The 23,784-nt window shown below is 41.0% G+C and overlaps 1 long non-coding RNA gene across 1 annotated transcript; it reads right to left on the bottom strand.

Moving 5' to 3' along the window:
- Positions 1–22,867: 22,867 nt before the first annotated feature.
- On the bottom strand, positions 22,868–23,653 carry LOC143976129 (uncharacterized). The gene is made up of 2 exons (XR_013272527.1): positions 23,527–23,653; positions 22,868–23,104 (listed from the first exon to the last, which is right to left on the bottom strand). It is a non-coding gene; the product is annotated as an uncharacterized LOC143976129 (long non-coding RNA).
- Positions 23,654–23,784: the final 131 nt, after the last annotated feature.

The raw sequence follows: 23,784 nt of genomic DNA, 5'->3' as shown, positions 1-23,784 counted from the left end.
CCCGGATTGCTGCAGATAAGAAGAAAAGAAGAGAGGGGCACCTCTGGGTGCAGATTTTTCCAAACGCTTTATTTACAATGTAACGATAGTAAAATTTGCACCCACATTTGGTAGGTTAAGAGTAGGCATTTATCATTATGCATACTCATGACGTCACAGCTCCGTGCCCTGGCCGTCTCTGCTTCCCAAGCCTCGTTTTGAATCTACATACACTGCGTCCACCACAAGCCGGCACCTATCTAACATCAGTTGTGGACAACGCTGAGAGGAACAGGAAGGATGGCAGATGTGGACCGGATCACTGGCTGACGTTTTTAATCAGATACACGAGATGATCCCTCTTATGATAAATGCCTACTTTTAACCTACCAAATGTGAGTGCAAATGTTACTATTGTTACATTGTAAATAAAGCGTTTGGAAAAATCTGCACCCAGAGGCGCCCCTCTCATAATAAAACTTCTGCCAATGAGGATTTCCTTTAGTTTTTTTTTTGCTATGGCCATTTTTTTCACCCCAAATTGCTTTAAATAGAGCAGTTGCTCTGATCATTCAGTGCATGGTTCCACTGAACAGACAAAACAACATTAGAAGTTTATGTCCGTATCTTAGCCATAAAGGTAAAAGTTTCCTCAAATCCATATGTCATAACTTTCAACATATTACAAACAAAATTAAAATTACTAGAGGGATACTCACTCCTTTCAATTTAGAGAAAAACCAACCAAAATATTACATCTTAAAGTCATGCGATTCCACCCATTCTGAATATCATGAAAGTAAATACTCAGAAAACTTCTGAATTATGCTATATTATTGATTGTCCTGCCATAGTGTAGCATCTTACCCTAGATGTCACATATTTACAGATGTCATAGTGATTATTCATCATGGATCAGTTCCCAAATTTGTCACTTTTGCTGTGATTAGATGCACACTTTAAAATCAATTCCCTACAGTTCATAGTAAAGGCACTGCACACTGCACTTCATGCCCTTGTGGAGGGTTGAGAGCTGGAATTCCCCAACTAGAGCCAACGGCTCCAAAGTACCAAGGTTTCGGTCATCATTTTGGTTTCTAAACAATGTACAGTTTTCTATAAATGTAACAAACTACAGTTTGTGGATTAAGAGATTGCTAAAAAAAAAACAAACAAAAAAAAAATAGATCTTTATTTTTCTAGATAAAACCAATTACATGATACCACAAAAAAGTTCCTATAGTCAAAAGTAAATGTATCCAAAATGAAAACTCACTTTTCAATCATACATGGAATGATTCTAAAATTTTCTGATGTTTTATTTTCTAATACCTAACCTGGAATTTCATTATTACCTTAATGTACAAATCAAAGACTTGCAATATATTTAACCACTGCACATTTCAAAGGTACAGACCTGCTATAGACTAAATCATGCCAGGATACAGAGACTAATCAGTATCAATACAGGGACACCTGATGTGCACATTCTTGTTCCTGATAAACTTCTCACATACTAGTAAGGATGAGGATAATGCACATTTTTGTTTTATCTACACTTTAACAGCCACTAATGAACAGAAGTATTGCCGTTGTCATGGGTGTTTGCCATGAGCTCACATCTGCTTTGCAATATAGCCAACTGTAGCACCCTGTGCAATAAGCATCATGCTATGAAATTCATAGCTGTCCAATCTAAACTTCTGATAGAATACAATTGTGAGTGTTAAGACTCCTCAATTAGTGTGAAATTATTAAGGAAGTCACTTCAGCCCCAGGTAAACTACTAAAGGGAGTAGGGATGGACTGAAAACCCACCATTCGGATCACACCATTCGGATCACATGCGAACAGGCAAAAAATGTGTTCGAACATGCGAACATTGTTAAAGTCTATGGGAAAATGAAAAATCAAAAGTGCTAATTTAAAGGCTTATATGCATGGTATTCTCTTAAAAAGTGTTTGGGGACCTGGGTCCTGCCTCAGGGGACATGTATCAATGCTAAAAAAAAGTTTTAAAAACGGCAGTTATTTTAGGGAGCAGTGATTTTAATAATGCTTAAAGTAAAACAATAAAAGTGTAATATTCCTTTAAATGTCATACCAAATGGCTTGGAGGTCCCCCTCAAAATCCATACCAGACACTTCAGGTCTTTTAAGGGGAACCCCACGCCAAAATTTTTTTTTTAAATGGCAGTGGGTCCCCCCAAAAATCCATACCAGACCCTTATCAGAGGGGGAAGGGTCATCCGTTTACATAAAAAATTGACCTCTGACAGCACAAGGAAAGCCATAGGGAAGTCCCCATATGTCAGAGGGGCCCTCTGTTATATAAGCGCTGTCACCTGAACAGAAGCATCACACAACGGGAGACTCCCATTGAGGTGGATCGTCTGGAGGACCAAGCGGAGAAGAAGAAGCTGGAAGAAGATACTGGACGAGAAGACCAGAGGAAGAAGCAGAGGAAGATAGAGGAAGAAGCGGGGGAAGAACAAGATGGAGGAAGAAGAAGAACACAGAAGAAAAACCAGAAGATGGAAGAAGAAGCGGGAAAAGAAGAAGAAATGAATAAAGGAATTGTCAAAAAAAATTTTTGACACTTTTTTTGAGAAATGGTAGATGTACATTTGTACCCCATTACCAATTCACACGGGGGTGCAGGATCTGGGGGTCCCCTTGTTAAAGCCCCCTGCCCGCAGACCTCCACAACCACCGGGCAAGGTTTGTGGGGATGAGGCCTTTCTTCCCATCAACATGGGGACAAGGTGCTTTGGGGTCTACCCCAAAGCACCCTCCAAATGTTGAGGGCATGTGGCCTGGTATGGTTCAGGGCGGGGGGGTCGCTCTATCCCCCCTCGTTTCCTGCAGCCTACCAAGATGCATGCTCAGATAAGGGTCTGGAATGGATTTTTGGGGGGACGTCACTACGTTTTTTTTTTCATTTTGGCACAGGGTTCCCCTTAATATCCATATCAGACCTGAAGGGCCTGGTATGGAATTAGGGGGGACCCCATGCATTTTTTTTTTAATTTTGGGTTGGGTTCCCCTGTGGGGGAATCCCATGCTGTTTTTATCAATGAACTTTTATGTGTATTGTCGGGACCAAAAATGCATTATAGCCGTGAGTAGTTTTAAATTACTTTTTTGTCTTTAGAAATGTAATTTTGCTGTCAGACTGTTCTAAACACGGGAAACATGAGCTACTTTACAGGCATACTATAGACACCATCCAGGTATGAAATTTAAAGGAATATTACACTTTTATTGTTTCACTTTAAGCATTATTAAAATCACTGCTCCTGAAAAAACAGCCATTTAAAAAAAAAAAAATTTGCATTGATACATGTCCCCTGGGGCAGGACCCGGGTCCCCAAACACTTTTTAGGACAATAACTTGCATATTAACCTTTAAAATTAGCACTTTTGATTTCTCCCATAGACTTTTAAAGGGCGTTCCAAAGGCTTTCGAATTCGCTGCAAACACCCCAAAGTGTTTGCTATTCTCATGTTCGACCCAAACATAAAGACCATCCCTAATAGGGAATATGTTCTATTCCAAATTGATAGATATATTTATGATGACACAGTAAAGGTTAAAGGGAGTCATGCTACTCCTCTTGGCATTCCACCTAACTTCACATCTCTCATACAGCAAAAAAAATGTGTTTGTATAAAAATCATTGAGATGAAAAAAAAAACAAGGAAGTCCTTAGTAAAACACAGGTTTACGTTACATCAGAGGGGGGCGGGGTCACCCACACGTCACTGGGGAAGCCCGGCTTTCCCTTTTCATCAGAGGGGGCAGGGTCAGGTGACGGGTGGCCCCGTCCTCCTCAGCTAAGACGTGTCAGGCTGCCAGGATTCCAGCAGTGTCGCCGGTGGGGACAGGATGGATGTGCTGGACCTTCAGGAGAGATCACCCATCGCTGAACCCCGGAGAAGAGATCGGATCACCCATCGCTGGACCCTGAAGAGATGATCAGCCATCACTGGATAGCAAGAGTGGATTACCACCACTGGAATCTTTTTTATTTTTTTTTATTTTTAATAAAGGACTTTTCCCAATGGTGTGGGAAATTTGACGCGGGGTTCCCCTTAATATCCATACCAGACCTCAAGGGCCTGGTAATTGAATTTGAGGGAACCTCACGCTTTTTTTTATTTTTTATCAATGATTTTCAAAGACTGTTCTCTGTATTACCGGGAGCCGACAATTCATTATAGTGCTTTTAAATGACTTTTTTTCCTGCAGAAATGACACATTGTGCAGGGACAGTTCTAATCACGGGAAACATGCGCCCCTTTACAGGTATACTATAGACACCCCCCAGGTACGAAAGTTAAAGGAATATTACACTTTTATTGTTTCACTTTAAGCATTATTAAAATCAATGCTCCCAAAAAAACTGCCATTTTTAAAACTTTTTTTTGCATTGAACCATGTCCCCTGGGGCAGGACTCAGGTCCCCAAACACTTTTTATGACAATAACTTGCATATAAGCCTTTAAAATTAGCACTTTAGATTTCTCCCATAGACTTTTACAGGGTGTTCCATGGCTTTTCGAATTTGCCGTGGACACCCCAAATTGTTCACTGTTCCGTGAACAGGCAATGTTCAAGTCGACCGTGAGTTTGACTCGAACTCGAAGCTCATCCCTATTCACAGAATAATGCATGACTTCTGTCTATGGTCTGAGAATTGCATGTACCTCTGGGTCTCTAAGTCTAGTGTTCTTCAGACACAACCTTGCAGAACACTCACAGACACAGAGAACTCACTGATGCAGCTGGAAGATATTTTTATTACAATAGCAGTCCTGCATTTGTGATGTAACACAGAGTGAATGATAAGGCATGCATTGGACCCTGTGACCTGGAACAGGAGGCTGTGTTGTCCCTTTGGCGATTAACAGACAACTGTAGCAAAACATGGACATGGGGGATTGATCAGCCATGACAGTAAAAACTTCCGCCACAACCTGTGAGCCCAACATTACGAGGTAAGGCAAACAAACCAGACAGGGAATATAACTATACTAGTACCTAGTTAAAACAATAAAAAAAAACATTTTAAAGTGTACAGTTCCTTTAATGCCGTGTACACATGGTCGGACTTTCTGGCAGAAAAGGTCTGATGGAATCATTCCATCAGATATTCTGATCATGTGTGGGCTTCATCTGACTTTTTCTTTCGAAAATTCTGAAGGACCTAGAAATAGAACATGTTTTAAATTAATTACTATCAGGAAAACCGTTTTTCTGTATGCTATACCGATGGACCAAAAATGGCACAAGGGCAGCTATTGGCTACTGGCTATTGAACTTCCTTTTTCTAATCCTGTCGTACGTGTTGCACATCACTGCATTCTAAACGATCGGACGTTGGTGTGACCATGTGTCGGCAAGTCCATTTCAGCAGAACTTTGTCGGTACCCCGTCAGAAAGACCAACAGAGTTTATTCTAATGGAAAAAACGGTTGTGTGTATGCAGCATAAGTGTTTGTTTAGAAATACCAATCTCATTCACCAAGCAAATGGGATAATATAACTAAGGCAAGAGAACTATCAGGCATAAATCCCTCTGCCATATGCCCACCAACACTGGGCCAGTTTTTAAAAAAGAGACACAAATAAATATTGCTGGCCTCTTTTCCCAAAACTCAGCTCTGGGGTTGATGGGCATTGTAGTAGATGCTTGTGGTCCTTTGCCTTGTGGTTACAAACCAATACTTGGTACAGTAGGCTGGTATATTTATTTTTATTTACATAACTACAAAATTAGAAAAATAAAAAGAATGGTAGATTGTTGGTGCCTGTTAAAACTCTGAATGCACACCGATCAAACAGCCAGTAGAATGGATATTTAATGAAGTTACAAGTCAGCCTACACAAAGCTCTATTATTCCAGGACTAGATTTCTGAGAAGTCAATCCAGACCCAGCTTCACTATGACACATTTCACCAAAAAAGACTTAACCATAGAGATAATACATATTTAGTTATTTTATACAATAGTTTGAATTCCTAACTTCTTATACACAGTATGTCAATAGGAAGATTTATAAATTGAGAGATCCAATTTTGTGGACAGTGCTCTGCATCTGGCCAATGGGGGTTATTTACGAAAGTCAAATCCACTTTGCACTGCAAGTGCACTTGAAAGTGCACTGAAAGTGCACTTGGAAGTGCAGTCGCTCTAAATCTAAGGGGTAGATCTGAAATGAGTGGAAGCTCTGCTGATTTTATCATCCAATCATATACAAGCTAAACTGCTGTTTGTTTGTTTTTTTCTTGCATGTCCCTCTTGGATCTATAGCGACTTTACTTCCAAGTGTACTTTCAGTGCACTTTCAAGTGCACTTGCAGTGCAAAGTGGATTTCCCTTTAGTAAATAACCCCCAATGTGTTTTATGTAAGTTCAATCTTGATTCATATAGATTAATTGTCTCATCTTTAGCAGTGGTGGTCTGAAAATATGAAAAATATTAAAAGATGGCTAGATACTTACTTTAGTTATTGTATATATTGCACAACAAGAAAAATGAGCCCTTTAACACTGGTTTGTGCTTCATTTGGTGTACATTTCTTATACAGTGCCAGGTTTACAAAGCGTAACAAATGTCCTTGCAGTGCCTAATAAATAAAAGAACATGTCCTGCGGAAACTGGGAAACCCAGGAAGACACAGCTGTGTTTACACATGCAGTGTACAACAGTTTATCAGCTTACCATTTTAGAAATGGGTCACTGAAATGTATTTACCTACATAAATCAGTGGGAGTTAAGATCAGAAAGCAAGAACTGTGAGGCGGGAAAGAAATCTCAAATATAGTTATTCAGTGAGGAAGAACACAAACATAATTTATGCCTAAAGTTTTTCCAAGGTAAGAAAATAGAAGCAAATATTTGGTTGGTTCTTTAAAGCTAGTGGTCAATAAATATCCTCAGATAACATATGTGACTTACAAATTAAAGCAGTATCCTCTTTTTTTGGATATTGCTAGGCATAGTTAAAATTCCTATCAGATTTTTTTTTACATCTATGTCTGAAAGAGAAGATTTCTGTTCACATCCTGTCCTGGAGGCATGGGGGGACATGAGAGAAGATGCTCTCCTAGATATCTGTCACTGGTGTCATCATTCTAATACTTACTCTTCATCCCTGTTCAGTGTTTTCATAATTGTATTTTGAGGGGGGTTTCCGACACTTACTGTCCCAGTGACAATGGTCAGCAGGACAAAAATGTGAATCTCTTCAACAGGGACATACAGTAGATAAAAAATAGTTAGCGTTATTCCCAACTTTAGAAAAAAAGTTTTGGTTAGAAATATATTTTAATTGATATATACTATTTCTCAAGGAGTTTATTCTTGCAGTGTCAAATTCTGTACTACCATTAGGCAAGAAATACTGTGTATGTTTTTGTATGCATTTTTTTCCTGAAAGTTCTACTTATACAATTAAAAGTTTTTTTTGAAAGTCTAGACTGCATTAGTAACATTTTGCATGTATACTTATACATACCTTTAAGCCCTTGTACACACGGTCGGATATTCCGATGGACAATGTCCGATAGGACTGTGTTGTCTGATAATCCAACAGTGTGTGGGCTCCATCAGACTGTTTCCATCGGAGTATGCGACGGACCAAGTTTTCCAACTTGTCTATAAAATTTTCGGACAACATGCTCCGATCGGACTTTGTCCGATCATGTGTAGAGAATTCTGATTGGACAAAGTGCCATGCATGCTCAGGTCAAATTCCTAGACCAAAGCTATTGGCTACTAGCCTGAACGTAGTCCCATCGTAACGAAATAACATCATCACGTTAAGTACGATCAGATTTTCTGACAACTTTGTCTGACTGTGTGTATGCAACAGTTTCGGACAAAATCCTTCGTACAAAATCCTTCGGGCAAAATCCGTCAGACAAAATCCTACGGATTTGGTTGTCGAAATGTCCAACCGTGTGTAGAAGAACTAAGGTTTCTATTAGATATGAATCTTACTTAGGTTGTCTGGTACTATTTAAGAAAATAATCTGCATGAGTTTTGGAAAAAATCTTAAAATGCCTTTTAAACCAGGGATTCACATAGCACTACTCACAACTGTTTAACCACTTGCCGACCAGCCACGGTCATTATACTGCGGCAGGTCGGCACGATCCCGCGAACTGTTGTAGTTGTTCGTCGGCTCCTTTAAGCGGTATAGCAGGCACATTGCGGGGGCGCTGATGCTTGTGGGCGGCGGTGGTGATGACTGCCGGCCACGCGCAATCGTGGGCTCGAAAGGCACAACAGGGACATGTTTGTGTAAACACACTCTCCTCTGTGAGGAGAGGAGAGGCAGATCATAAGTTCCTAATAGCTAGGAACCATGATCTGTCATCTCCTATAGTCAGTTCCCTCCCCCCACAGTTAGAACACACAGTCAGGGAACACAGTTAAACCCTTGATCGCTCCCTAGTGTTAACCCTTTCCCTGTCAGTGAAATTTGCATTTTTATAGCACTGATCACTGTATAATTGTCAATGGTTTCAAAAATGTGTCAAAAGTGTCCAATGTGTCTGCCATAATGTTGCAGTGCTGATAAAAATCACAGATCGCCGCCATTACTAATAAAAATAATAATAATAAAAATGCCATAAATCTATCCCCTATTTTTTAGACACTATAACTTTTTTGAAAATCAATCAATATATGCTTATTGCAATTTTTATTACCAAAAATATGTAGAAGAATACATATTGGCCTAAACCGAGGAAAAACTTAAAAAAAAAAAAAAAAAAAAAAAAATGGGGATATTTATTATAGAAAAAAGTACAAAATACTGTGTTTTTTTCAAAATTGTCGCTCTTTTTTTGTAGCGAAAAAAAGGGGGGGAGAGATGATCAAATACCACAAAAAGAAATCTCTATTTGTGGGAATAAAAGGACGTCAATTTTGTTTGTGAACAACTTCGCACAACTGCACAATTGCCAGTTAAAGCGACACAGTGCTGAATCACAAAAAATGGCCTGGTCACTGAGCAGCCAAATCTTCGGGGCTGAAGTGGTTAAGCAGCCTTCATCTACTCTCTAGGTATTCTGCTTCTTTTTAAGGTTTTGAGATTATAATTGTGGCGGAATATGGTACATACAATATATTACCACAAGTATTTCGGAGGCCTGCCTTTATACTTACATGAACTTTAAAATGATTGTAAAGTCTTGTTTTTTTCCCCATAGAAATAACAAACATGTTATACTTACCTGCTCTGTTGCAAGGGATTTGCACAGAGCAGCCCGGATCCTCCTCTTCTTGGGACTCTCTTCTGTGATCCTGGCCCCTCCCGCCTGTTTAGTGCCCCCATAGCAAGCAGCTTGCTATGAGGGCAACCGAGCCGAGTCACAGCTCCCTGTGTCCATGGAGCCTTGATCTGGCCCTGCCCACTTTCTCCCCTGATTGGCTAGCTGACTTTGATTGACTTTAACCAGGAATAGGGAGGCCCACCAATCAGAGCCATGCTGTGCCAACCAATGAGGCATCAGCCTGTAATGATATATAGTATATATAGTCTCCTAGATGGGAGGGGAGAGTGCACACTCTATGGTAGAGCAGTCCCCAGAATGGAACCTTGGTGGGCAGTAGCATGAGAGTGGTAACTATGGGAAATCTCCCTTGTACTTGTATCTAAATGTTTGTCTTATGGCTTTTTTGTCCTGCTGTTTTGTAGATTAATGTTTTGAGTAGTATACTCTGTATTCCTTCCTGTAATCTGTGGTTTTTACCCTTTTCCTGTACCATAGGTAGATTTCTGTGTATTAAGTTTAGGCCTCCTTACTATATACCAATAAATTCTTGTTATTGTGTTAAAGCTTTCACTCATGGTCAAAGAACTCTCATTAACCGAAATCATATCTGAGAGATATTAAATCTCAAAGATAACTTACGGGTAACATTATTCTGAAATGTGTTTTCCATGAGCTTTAATTACCTGATAAGGTTTTAACTTTACTGTGACATTAGGTGAAATCATCTAAATCATGTTAGTTATGCTAGGTAACTCTTAAAACACCTTTTGATTATTCTGACCACTCTCACCTCCTGAATATGAATTGCAGACTGTGCCTCTAACATCCTAAACTCTGGGGATGGTACACTAAGGTACATAGGTGACTAATTAAACATAGCTTTTTGGTTACCTTTCACATATAAAATTTAATTAGAAATACCTGCATGGGAATACATGAGAAACAGCTCTTTCGCTATACCCTTGAAAGGTATGTTTTTGAAAAGCATTGCTTTTGGCTATAGGGTTACATATTCAAGAACTACGAATATGTAATGGTGGCCCTGGCAGACTTGGACAGTGGCCAAACATGGTCCATAGCATCCCTTTCAAAATGCACCTCAGTTATGGACAAGGGTACCAATTGTTTTAGAAAATGTGGATGGAGTGCATTAACTTGACAGTCAGAACAAGACTTCAAATCCTTCTTTATATAATACACTCAGTCATATTATATGAGGCTAATTTCTGGTTCTTGAGGAATAGTATTACCCTTTGTTGATGGTTTCCTTGTCTGCTCCTCTAGGCCAAATTCATGTCAGCTACTACCTAACAGGATATCCAACTAATAGATTCCCCAAAACAAGCAGAGGGAATCTGATACAGAAGCCACACAAATATTTAATTGTCCAGATATGGATTTATTTCAAGGTAGCACTAAAACTTAATCACAAAGTCAATGCTTTTCAGGAGTCAGAAAATTTGCCCTTTATCAGATACAAACAATACAAAGATACAAAAACAGAATTTTAATTCATAAAGGAATGAGAAAAATATATATACTTAATATATAGAGACACAGAGGGTTTGATTTACTAAAACCTGGAAAGCGCAGAATCTGGTGCAGCTGTGCAGCTAATCAGCTTCTAAGGCTGGCCATACATGTTACATTTTTTTGTACAATTTCCCTTTAGATTTACTGTAAGGTATGTAGTGCAAGAGCCTGCCTAATTGGATACAATTGAAAGTTGTTTAGTTTTGACCTCATTTTATATGGTTTTTGGTAAATCTAAAGAAAAATTGCACAAAGAGATTAAACGTGTATGGCCGGTCTAACTTTGGCTTGTTCAAGTAAGCTTTGACAATAAGGTCTGGAAGCTGGTTGGTTTCTGTGAAGTGCTGCATCAGATTTTGCACTCTTCAGTTTTAGTAAATCAACCCCAAAAGCAAAAGTTCCACTTACAAATGATGTCTTATAATATCTGCCCATTCTCTTTCAGTTCTACCTCAACATTACTGAGAACATGAGCACTGTGGAGCTGCTGCAGCCTCCCCCTCTTATTGAGCTAAGACATGCATTTAAGGTTGGAGCTACACACAGAATTACAGAATGTGACATATCATATTTGAGACTAAGGAGAGGGAGAGAGTTCTCAATAAGAAAGTGACTGCCCCGGGCTTCAGCAAAATGGAGCCTCAGGCAAGAAGAAACAGAAGCAATGCCGAAGGCAATTTACAGCACACCCTAAGTTTGCCGACATAATTATTAATATGGAATATATGCTCCTTGCTAAAGTACATTCATTTTTTTCAAGTGTTGTTACACTTTAAATTTAATGTTATATGCATGATAAGCAAAATAAAACATAGATATTTTTGATTTACCAATAATAGGCACCCTATACATTTAAGTGTGTACATAAGACTATCTTTAAGCCCAGGTTCACGTTGAACTGCGGGAATGAAGCCGTGCAAGTTCAGCTGAACTCGCACGATTTCACTCCCGCACGCCAGCCCCGTTTTCGACAATTTCAGAGAGACATCTGTGCAGCCGTTGTCAATGTAAATCGCAGCCCGAAATCGCAAAAAAGTAGTACAGAAACTTATTTTTGAAATCTGTGCAGCACCGCAGATGCAGCATAGCACCAATTAGGACAGTGCTATTGACGGCAATTGCTTGCGATTTAACATGTCAAATCGCATGTCAAAACGCTCCAGTGTGAACCAGGTTTAAACCATACTTCTTTCCCCTCTGCTGTCATTTCCCGCTTTTTTTCTTCTTTTTTTAAATGAGTACCAGGTTATCATCATTCAGATTAAATAGAATGAGAAGAAAATAAGCCGCCACCAAGTAATGAAGATTCTCTTCTACCATAGCTTATCTCCAAATAACCCTCACCTCATGCACTATAAAAATAGATCTTAGCAAACAATAGACTCCATTCATAAAGCTTTACACAAGGATAAGGATTTTTTATTTTTTTTGCCCTGTCACTCATTTTATTTTTTGCCATGTGACTCTCATATGCTGAAATTAACTGTCTTAAAACAGATAAGATGACTTAGTTTGACTATAGTGGGCTGCACGTTAAAGTACAAGAAGTGAAAAATAAAAATATTTAATTGCCCTTGTGCTTTCTTATACTGAGAATGATGTAATGAATGTTTATACTGTGTGTTTATATTGTGTTTATATATATATAAATATATATATATATATATATATATATATATATATATATATATATATATATATATATATATATATATCGTATATTTGTGTGTGGCTGCTTCACTGCTTTGTTGTTATTTCATTAAGGTTTATTAATGGAACATACAAGAGAAAAGGTATTGATATCTGATGGCAGTGATATATTGATACGTCTGTAAGTCAGACATCAATATCATTGACTGGAACTCCAGGCACCAGTTCAGCTCAAAAAGTTAACTGGTAATGCTGTCCAGATATTGGTGAAATGATGTTAGGCTTACAAATCTGCTTTGTTGCAAAGTGTGGTGATTCATTGAAAGGGCGCAAGAGCTGAGCATTGTCATGGGGACACATAGCAATGCAAAAAAATATAATACAAATAAAATAACAAAAAACGTACAATGGGGAGAGGGTTTTTTTCTGACGTTGAAGGTATCATTGAAAATACACAAATCTTTTAAATAATATACTTGGGGATTGCCAAATAGCTGCATTATTTGAACAGAATTTTTTTTACAGTGACAATGTACATTGGCAGCACAAATTTGGTTGTGGATTTTTTTTTTTACTTTTAAAATTAGCTTGTCTAAAACACAGATGCAGCATTCATTACAACTTTGAAAAATGTTTTCTGTTTTGACTTCAGCACTTGATTTTGTGGAAGTGGAACAGTGGAAGTAGCAGCAACAACAGATCCAAAAGCTGTAGGAAAGTTTAATATAGGAAAAGTAAAAAAAAAAAAAGAGCTAAAGCCCTCAACCTTGTAGAAATTGGTAAGTGGCACAAAAATGCCATTGTATAGCTTGTGAGCTTCTTTAACAATACCACACTATATTGTTTTAAAGGCTTAATAAAGTGTCAAAATAAAATGAACAAAACACTTTGAAAGCAAACCCCACATTCCATAAACCCTCTCCAATCCTGATATCTTTAGTGTATTATCTGAGAGAAAATAGGCACAAATAATGTTCACTGGCTAGACAGTGATGTAGCCATCTCAAAATCTGATTGTCTAAGCCCTACTGCGTTCAAGTTATTTGGTCTGAGCCCCTACCATATAATCTAGCGCAAAGTTCATTGGGTTTCTCTAGACTGGCAGAATCCCAGCTGAAATTCCTTTACTTTGTTTTTACTTATATTATTTTTGTAATTTTTATTTTCATATGTATTTTTTATTTTCGTTTTTCCTGTATTTTTTGTAGTGAGGCATCAGAGGTTACTGTATGTACATCTGCAACTCATCTGTTTTGCCAGTTTAATCTTTCTTCTTCCAATTAGCAGCCAGTTGTATTTTTTTTAAATATACATTTATCTTAGTATATCAGGACACTGGAGACATACATGTAGGGGAAAAACATATAGCCACAGGCTACTCACCCCTGGAAAACTCTAGGTTTTCATTGTATAGCTTGTTGACTTATTTTTTTAACAATACCACACTACACTAACAGTAGAACACGCAGGCACACTTTTCATCCCCCAATCACCCCCCTGTCACACTGACACCAATAGCAGTTTTTATTTTTTTAATGATTACTGCATTGGTGTCATTTGTGACTGTTATAAGTGATAGGACAATTAGTGGTAGGCCCCTTTAGGTCTAGGGTACCCCCCTAACAAAGGTTTAACCCCTTGTTCACCCCGTCACCAGTGTCACTAAGCAATCTTTTTTCTGATCGCTGTATTAATGTCACAGGTGACAGTTAGACAGGTAAGTATTTAGGTTCGCCGTCAGCTTTTTATAGCGTCACGTACCTCCATATACTACCTAGTAAAGGTTTTAACCCTCTGATTGCCCCCCTTTTTAACCCTTTCATCAGTGATCACTGTATAACTGTTATGGGTGACGCTGGTTAGTTAGTTTGTTTTTTATAGTGTGAGGGCACCCACCATTTATTACCTAATAAAGGTTTAACTCCCTGATCACCCGGCAGGTGATATAATTTAGGTTTTAGGGTCAGATAGGGTCTGTGTGCCCCAGGAAGCGTCAGGTTAGTGCCAGTACCGCTAACACCCACACACGCAGCATACACCTCCCTTAGTAGAATAGTATCTGAACGAATCAATATCTGATCTGATCAGATTTATACTAGCATCCCCAGCAGTTTAGGGTTCCCAAAAACGCAGTGTTAGCGGGATCAGCCCCAATACCTGCTAGCACCTGTATTGCCCCTCTGTCCGGCCCAGCCCAGCCCACCCAAGTGTAGTATCGATTAATCACTGTCACTTACAAAACACTAAACACAGATAACTGCAGCATTCGCAGAGTCAGGCCTGATCCCTGTGTTCGCTAACAGTTTTTTTGGTAGCGCTTAGATACAGTCGCTAACAGTCAGGAGCTTTTTTACCTGTGAGTCTCACTAGCGTAAATTTAGAGCCCAAAATGGCAAAGTACACTAGTGAAAAAGCCTACCGGTTTCTGAGCATGACACATAGTGAAGAGGAAGTCACTCATCTGTCAGATTCAGGCTCAGAATATGATCCTGTAGATGACAGCGGCTCCATGACAGATAGCTCTGACGACAGAGTTGTGATCCCGGCCAAGGTCAGGCGTACCAGACTCCGATCTTCTTCTTCTGTCATTGAGGTGCAAATACCACAGGTCCCTTGTATGGAGCAGAGAAGTACTAGTGCCGCTTATCCTTCTTGTGAACTGCCAAGCACCAGCAGCTTAGTACACCCTGGTTGTAGTCAAACCAGCACTGCAGTATCACGTGGTGACGTGGCAAGTCCCATAAGTTCAGTTAAAGCTGGTGAGGTGGCAAGCACAAGTAGTGTCCCACTGCCACCAAGAAGAAGACAAACACAGGCCCGTCATGCTGATAGTGCCCTTCCTGTTGCCAATCCTAATTGGGAACCCACCACTTCTGCAGTACCTGTACTTTCCCCATTCACTGGCCAACCCGCCATTCAGGTGGAAACAGTTGATTTTATGTCACTTGATTTTTATTCGCTGTTTTTCACTGAAGATCTCTATAGATCTATTGTGGACCAAATTAATTTGTACACTGGTCAACTCATCGCCACTATTCCCCAGTCCTCCCTTGCCAGAGATTGGAAACCAATTATGGTTTCTGAATTTAAGCTCTTTCTGAGCCTATCCCTCCTCACGGGCATAACTAAAAAGAGTGAGTTGCGGTCATATTGGTCCACTGACCCGATTCACCATATGCCCGTGTCCTCTGCCTCGATGACCAGGGCACGATACGAGCAGATTTTGCTGTTCATGCATTTCAACAACAATGAACTCTGTCGTCCTCGTGGAGACCCTGGATACGATCAGCTCTACAAAGTCGGCCCCTCGTAAACCAATGTTTTGCAGACTAGTTTACTCCCCATCAAGTTGTCTGCGTTGATGAGTCCCTGAATACGTTTTCTGGCCACTTGTCATTCAAGCAGTACCTTCCCAGCAAGCGTGCCAGATACGGGGTCAAGATGTATAAGCTCTGTGACAGGGCCACAGGCTACACATGTAGTTTGATGGTTTATGAGGGCAAAGAAAAAGTCACGAGGTGTGACGCAACGCGTCAGTGAAGGAGTTTGGTGTCGGACATACTACTTCCGGTTACGGCCGAAACCGGAAGTCTGCGTCTGCTGTGTGTTTTCCTGTGTTCTTTCATGTAAGTGCGGATTTTTTATTTAATAAAATTGCTATTAGTTACTACACATGAAAGTCCCCTTTGTCTTCTTCCATTCCATACCTACTGGATACCTTGGAGCAATTGGGAGAATATTAACTGCTTATACACAGTGATATACAGTGATGCACTAACAGCGGTAGAATACTGAGGCTGGATGGATAAAGAGCCAGCAGCATTTCTGATTATCTACAGCGCCTATTTGCCATTTATTGGAGGTGAGAGGCTGGGGGAAATAGGTGGTGCACATAATAGGCACTGAAGTTTGCAGTGGATTGTCACTTTTGGAAATCACTTCTACATTTTCTGCATGGACTTTATTTTTTGCAAGTTTAAAGTTATTTGTGCATGTTTTTGTGGACAATCACTTGTTAGTATTGAATTCTTTTGCACATAATCACTGGACTGATATCTACAAAAATCTTTTTTCACTTATTTTCAAATTTTAATTTTGAATTTTTATTCATTTGGATTATTTATGCAGACTCATATTTATTGCACTGTATATGTTTTATTCGTAATTTCACCATTTATATTGTAGTGGGATAGCATCTCATTTGCACCTTAGTCCTATTTTTGACATTACATATTTATTTATTTTCATGTATTTCTAGGTAGCGCCGCATTTATTTATTTAATTTTTATTCACATACTTTTGGTGCTGAGATCACCGTTTTGTGCTGGCTGCTTCCTGTATATGTATTTTTATTCATTTAGTCCTTTAGTTAACCACTAGGTGGAGCGCATTAGCATTTCTTTATACAAAGATAGTCATGTAGAGCTGACAAACTGCCCTGACTACATAGGAAGCGCTGGCAAGATTGTGTGGGACTTGGTGTCACCCTTATTCGGAAAGGGGTACCACTTGTACATGGACAATTATTACGCTCCACTTTTTAGTCACTTGTTTTTTTCAGTATTTCAGTATTTCAGTATTTTTTTATTTGTTTAGCAAAAAATAAAAACCGTAGAGATGATCAAATATGACCAAAAGAAAGCTCTATTTGTAGGAAAAAAAATGATAAAAATGTCATTTGGGTACAGAGTAGCATGACCGCGCAATTGTCATTAAAAGTGTGACAGCGCTGAAAGCTCAAAATTGGTCTGGGCAGGAAGGTGTTTAAGTGCCTGGTATTGAAGTGGTTAAGTTCCAGGAAGAGATTGTCAGAGCCCTTCTGTTTCCAGACGGTGCCCCACCTCACCATCCGCAACCAAATGCAGTAAGCCGGCTGCATGAGAGGCATTTTCCTTATGTTCTCCTGAGTCCCCCTACCCAACAAGGCCCCCAAAGAAGATGTCGTGTCTGCAGATCCCAGATGAGGAGCTAGAAGACTGCCTTTTTTTATGGTGTGGGTCTTTCAAGTGCTGTTGCCAACTGACTGCATGGCAGGTCATCATATGTCTGGTCAAGCATGTCGTGCCCAAGTGGCTGATGTTCTGGCCATGCTTGATTCACTTCAGACATAGGTTGCAAACAGCAACGGTGTGATCTGCTGCACACATGTCGAAAAAGACACACACCAAGTAACTTTTAAAAATCAGCGGGGAGTCAGCAGTGCCCTGCACCTGTGAACTCTGCGGTGTGATGCAATAGGGTGGCTGCCCTTAAGCTGCCCCCTAGAGGACATCCTGCCTCATTGGAGTTACAAAAAAAGGGTGAGAGTCACCCTGGGACTTTAAATAAGGTGGTCACAGTTAGCCATTGAGTAACAAGAATAATAATAATAATATAAATGTTTATTAAAATGAATGTACATACATGGATAATATAGCATATTAGCTCAGACAATGTATTTGCACATAATAAAGAGAATAAATAAGGTTGATACAAACATTATACAATGCAGTATATACAAATGCACGCATCAGAAAGCCCAACGCGTGTTTCACAAGATCATAGCTCTCTCATCAGGGGTGGATGCAGATGAGATGTATCTAAATAGCCAAAAAGATGTGTCACAGTGGTAAATGTAAGAACTATGGCAGAATGGGCCAGAGCAAAACGGCCCAAAACTTACCAATGAACGAAACCAGAGTTTCCATCGCTGAACCCCCAAATGGATACACAAACAGCTGAACAGCAATGGAAATCTCTGTGATGTGCATAGTATTGGTGAGTGGAGGAAGTGATCTCAGCCATGTCACACCCCTGACTGCAGTTTGTCATCTTGGATGGACAGGAGTCCATGGTGCATGCGTACTCCCATTGACAACTGAGGCCCTGGCATTGGCTAACCAATCCATCCTCTCATGGTGTTGGGGGTGGAGCGGGCCAGACCCCTTCAGGGAGAAAAGTCAGGGGTGTGCCATGGCTGAGATCACTTCCTTCGCTCACCAATACTATGGACATCAGAGAGATTTCCATTGCTGTTCAGCTGTTTGTATATCAAGGTAAATACACTCTCCCCACCCCAGCACTCACCTGGTACTTCATCTGCATTCCCAGCACTTTTTGCTTCATTTAAAGTGGTTGTAAGGCTTACCTGTAGGTCCAAGAAATATCTCCTAAACCTATATGGTTTAGGAGGATATATATACCTGAAGACAGCCACCGCTGTCTACGGCGCATGCGCGCAGGAGCACTGGGTAAGCCGACACTTGCGGCGATATGCCGCGAGTGTCGGCTCCCGTGCCCATGCGCGGGAGTGACATCATCGCATCTCCGGCGAGTCACAGCCCCGGAGCAGCGAGACCCACCAAGAAGATGGATGCTCGGAACTACAGGGGACAGCAGTGACTTCGCTGGCTCCTGTGTCAGGTAAGTGACACATAATGGACTACTATGCGATGCATAGTAATCCATTATGCTTTACCTTTGCAGGGAATCAAAGAGGAAGTAAACCCAATGGGGTTCTGCCATTGTTCTTACATTTGCCATTGTTCTTACATTTACCACTGCCATTGTTCTTACATTTACCACTGTGATACTACATCTTTTTGTCTATTTAGATACATCTCATTTACATCTCAGATACATCTCATTCGCTTTTAAGTACACAATGGGGTTTATTTACTAAAGCTGGAAAGTGCAAAATCAGGCTCACTTCTGCATAGAAATCTAATGAGCTTCTAACCAGGGCTCGAGTCCTGCGGGAACGCGTGGGAACGGCGTCCCTGCACTATTTTCACTGCGGGAACACCGTTCCCTTTGCGGGACTCGAGCCGCCTAAATGAGATGTATGCAGAGTAGCGCAGGAAGTGTTTGGCTGTAGTAAGCTCTCCCTCCCTTTACACAGCGCTGTTCGCTCCCCGGTGGCCCCCCTCTATTCTTGTCTATGGTCTATCCCAGATGATGTCACTAGCCAATGGGGATAGACGAGAAGAGAGGAGGGGCCGCCGGGGAGTGAACAGCACTGTGTGAAGTGAGGGAGAATTTACTACAGCTAAACGCTTCCTGTGCTACTCTGCATACTGCCTAGTAAGATGACAATGTGCCCTATAATGTGCCCCCTGGTGTGCTATGTGCCCCATGCCCTAATGTGCCCCCCTGCCCTGATTTCCTATGTGCCCCATGCTGTAATGTGCCCCCTGCCCTGATGTCCTATGTGCCCCACTGTGCCCCATTATGTGCCCTGATGTGCCCCATGCCATAATGTGCCCCCTGCCCTGATGTCCTATGTGCCCCACTGTGCCCCATTATGTGCCCCATGCCGTAATGTGCCCCCTGTCCTGATGTCCTATGTGCCCCACTGTGCCCCATTATGTGCCCTGGTGTGCCCCATGCCGTAATGTGCCCCCTGGCCTGATGTCCTATGTGCCCCACTGTGCCCCATTATGTGCCCCATGCTGTAATGTGCCCCCTGCCCTGATGTCCTATGTGCCCCACTGTGCCCCATTATGTTCCCTGATGTGCCCCATGCTGTAATGTGCCCCCTGCCCTGATGTCCTATGTGCCCCACTATGCCCCATTATGTGCCCTTATGTGCCCCATGCCGTAATGTGCGCCCTAGCCTGATGTCCTATGTGCCCCACTGTGCCCCATAATGTGCCCTGATGTGCCCCATGCCCCGATGTGCCATGTGGCCTGATGTGTCCCGTGCCCTTATGTGCTATGTGCCTTGATGTGCTATGTGCCCCATAATGTGCTCTGATGTGCCATAATGTGCCCTGATGTGCTATGTGACCCATAATGTGCCCTGATGTGCCCCCATGTGCCAACATTTCCCATGCCCTGATGTGCCATGTGGCCTGATGTGCCCCATGCCCCCATGTGCCCCGTGCCCTTATGTGCTATGTTCCCTGATGTGCTATGTGACCCATAATATGCCCTGATGTGCTATGTGCCCCATAATGTGCCATAATGTTTCCTGATGTGCCCTGATGTGCCATGTGGCCTGATGTGCCCCGCACCCTTTTTATGCTATGTGCCCTGATGTGCTATGTGCCCCATAATGTGCCATGATGTGCCATAATGTGCCAATGTTTCCCCCATACCCTGATGTGCCATGTGGCCCGATGTGTCCCATGCCCTGATGTGCCCCATGCCCTTATGTGCTATGTGCCCTGATGTGCTATGTGCCCCATAATGTGCCCTGATGTGCTATGTGCCCCAATGTGCCATATAATGTGCCCTGATGTGCCCCATAATGTGCCATAATGTGCCCCATGCCTTGATGTGCTATGTGCCTCGTGCCCTGATGTGCCCCATAATGTGCCCTGATGTGCCATAATGTGCCCTGATGTGCCATGTGGCCTGATTTGCCATGTGGCCTGATGTGTCCCATGCCTTGATTTGCCCCATGCCCTGATGTGCCCCGATGTCCTATTTTTTTTTTTTTTTTGGTGGGGGAGTGGATCTTGGGTGGGAGTTCCCACACTTTTTTCCCTAGGACGAGTTGTGGAGTGGATAACAAAGCCGTCCTCATCTTCCTCATCCTCTGCCACCCAGGCTTAGAGTAGTTTGCCTTCCAACTCAGCTTCCAAAGCGGCCTATTCCGCCCACTCCTTGTCCACAGTCACTCCTTCCGTAGCCCCACCATCATGCACAGAGGAGTCCCCAGAATTATTTAGACCCCAGTGTCGGTTTATAGGGAATTTTTTTTACCCCAACTCTACATGTGTGGAGGTGATGGTGAAATGGTTATATCTAGGACGTAATCAAGCACTCTCTCTTTGTTGGACTCTACTAAATCTTTAACATGAAGTGATCACATTGTTGCAACGATTATTTTGGACTTTAAATGTATATGCACTTTTATGATAGCACACTTGTAACAGCAGGAATGTGTTTGTTTATGTAGTGCTGCCTTGATGAATGATTCGAATCGGAGCGCGGTATGTGACAGAAATGAATGAAATGCTTTGAAATGATTACAAATGATTCAAAATGCTTTGAAATTATGGGAAATGATTCAAAATGTTTTTAGAAATGATTAGAAATGCTTTGAAATGGTTAGGAAAGATTTGAAACAACTGAAATGATTGAAATGATTGAAATGTTTACAAACGAATGCCTGATGTGGCATCAACCGGTGCGTTACAAGTGAGTGATAGCGAATCATCTTGTGACACATGGTAAGAACTTTGTTTGGATATGCAAACACGACAGTGCAAAAATGAAAGTATTTGTACGGATTGCGTGAAATGTTGTGAGTTTAGATATCACAGTTTAGTGACATGGTAATTGCCAGCATGAAACGAAAAAACGTGTTGTACGACAACTGCGACTCGACTACGACTGCTACGAAGACCTCGTAAGATGGCAACTTACAAACGCGGAAGCTCACGGACGCAAAGCTCACGGAGACATCGGACTCGGAAAAAACGATGAAGACGGGACTGACGCATGCGGGATCTCACGAATGCTTAGTCTCGAATAGTCGGCCTAGTGACGTAACGGGTATCGCGCACAGGAAACCGACAAAGACCACAGGCGAACAGGCTGGTTAAATACCCCCCGGCTCCTCCCATAAATTCAGGCCACCATACCAGCCTTCTTTTATTTATATATATATATATATATATATATATATATATATATATATATATATACTAGACTGTATATACACAGTACCTCACAAAAGTGAGTACACCCCTCTCATTTTTGGAAATATTTTATTATATTTTTTCATGTGACAATACTGAAGAAATGACACTTTGCTACAATGTAAAGTAATGAGTGTACAGTTTGTATAACAGTTTAAATTTGCTGTCCCCTCAAAACAACTCAACACATGGCCATTATTGTCTAAACTGCTGGCAACAAGTAAGTATACCCCTAAGTGAAAATGTCCAAATTGGGTCCAAAGTGTCAATATTTTGTGTGGCAACCATTATTTTCCAGCACTGCCTTAACCCTCTTGGGCATGGAGTTCACCAGAGCTTCACAGGTTGCCACTGGAGACCTGCTTGGCCAGTCCATCACCTTTACCCTCAGCTTCTTTAACAAAGCAGTAGTCATCTTGGAGGTGTGTATGGGGTCGTTATTATGTTGGAATTCGGCCCAGTCTCTGAGGGGAAGCGATCATTCTCTGCTTCAGTATGTCACAGTACATGTTGGTATTCATGGTTCCCTCAATGAACTATAGCTCCCCCCAGTGCCAGCAGCACTCATGCAGCCCCAGACCATGACACTCCCACCACCATACTTGACTGTAGACAAAGGATATATATAGAAAAAGGCTAATGGTCACATTCGTATGGATGATAAAAGGGTGCCACATCCCAGTTAAAGATTATTTAGAGATAAGGGGAATTGAGAAAAGGGACTGGAGGGTAACCAACCCCCGGGACTTTTATGACGGCACCAAATATATTTAAACGGTAAGTAAAATCGATAAAGTTTTATTTAGTGTACAGAGAACATTTTTCAGACAAAAAAGACAACTTCATCCATTTACATACAGAGTAGAAAATGCGGGTATACAAAAGTTGGTATATAAGCCTACAAGACTCCACAGATTACCACATTCATATACGATTTAAACTGCATTGTTTCTTTCCTACATGTTTCGCTCTTCTGAGCTTCCTCAGGACAATTGCAGCATACAGCAATCAATAGAAAACTGAAATTATACAAAAAGATTTTTTTAAAATACATATACACAAATGGTTCTGTACACACAAGACCCCCCGAGGGGCACAGAAAGTGTCCACCAACACAGGTTGACACAACCAGTTAAGTAGATCTGTTGGTGGATTCATTCGGGTCCAACGTATTGGTCGGAAAGGAATGAAACAACCACCTTTAAAGTATTGAAACACAAGGACATAGTTTTCATATCAGTATTAAATAGCAAATTGATTCCCTAGAAGGGAGCAACCAACTCATTCATATGAGTGGCATCCCAAAGAAAAAACAATTAGATAAACAAAATATAGAATATAATTCTCCATCATGGAGATTGCAGATAGAATTATATAAAACAAAAAAACAAGAAAAAGAGACAAAAAAATAAAACAAACAAAAACGAAAAAAACATCTTACCCCATATAGCTGATGAATTTATATAAATGTTTATCGTTGTTTCCAAATATTATACACATCAATTTGTGCTTAGGCAAGGATAAATTATCTTCTCCTCCTTTACCATCAAACAGGCGGATCGCGGCGAGAGCACCATTAGGGATCCCTCATTCCTCCCCCCATGAATCTGCAGAGGCACGAGAAACATATATAGTGTATCTGGGCCATTTAAATGTGATCTTAACATGGCACAATTAATATTATAGACATACCTGGTGA

Source organism: Lithobates pipiens, unplaced genomic scaffold (genome assembly GCF_037356315.1).
Source record: "Lithobates pipiens isolate NorthernLeopardFrog02 unplaced genomic scaffold, aLitPip1_a1.2 Scaffold_13, whole genome shotgun sequence".
NCBI lineage: Eukaryota > Metazoa > Chordata > Amphibia > Anura > Ranidae > Lithobates > Lithobates pipiens.
The sequence above is the reverse complement of the archived record's forward strand: the minus strand, read 5'-3'. Positions and strand labels throughout refer to the sequence as shown.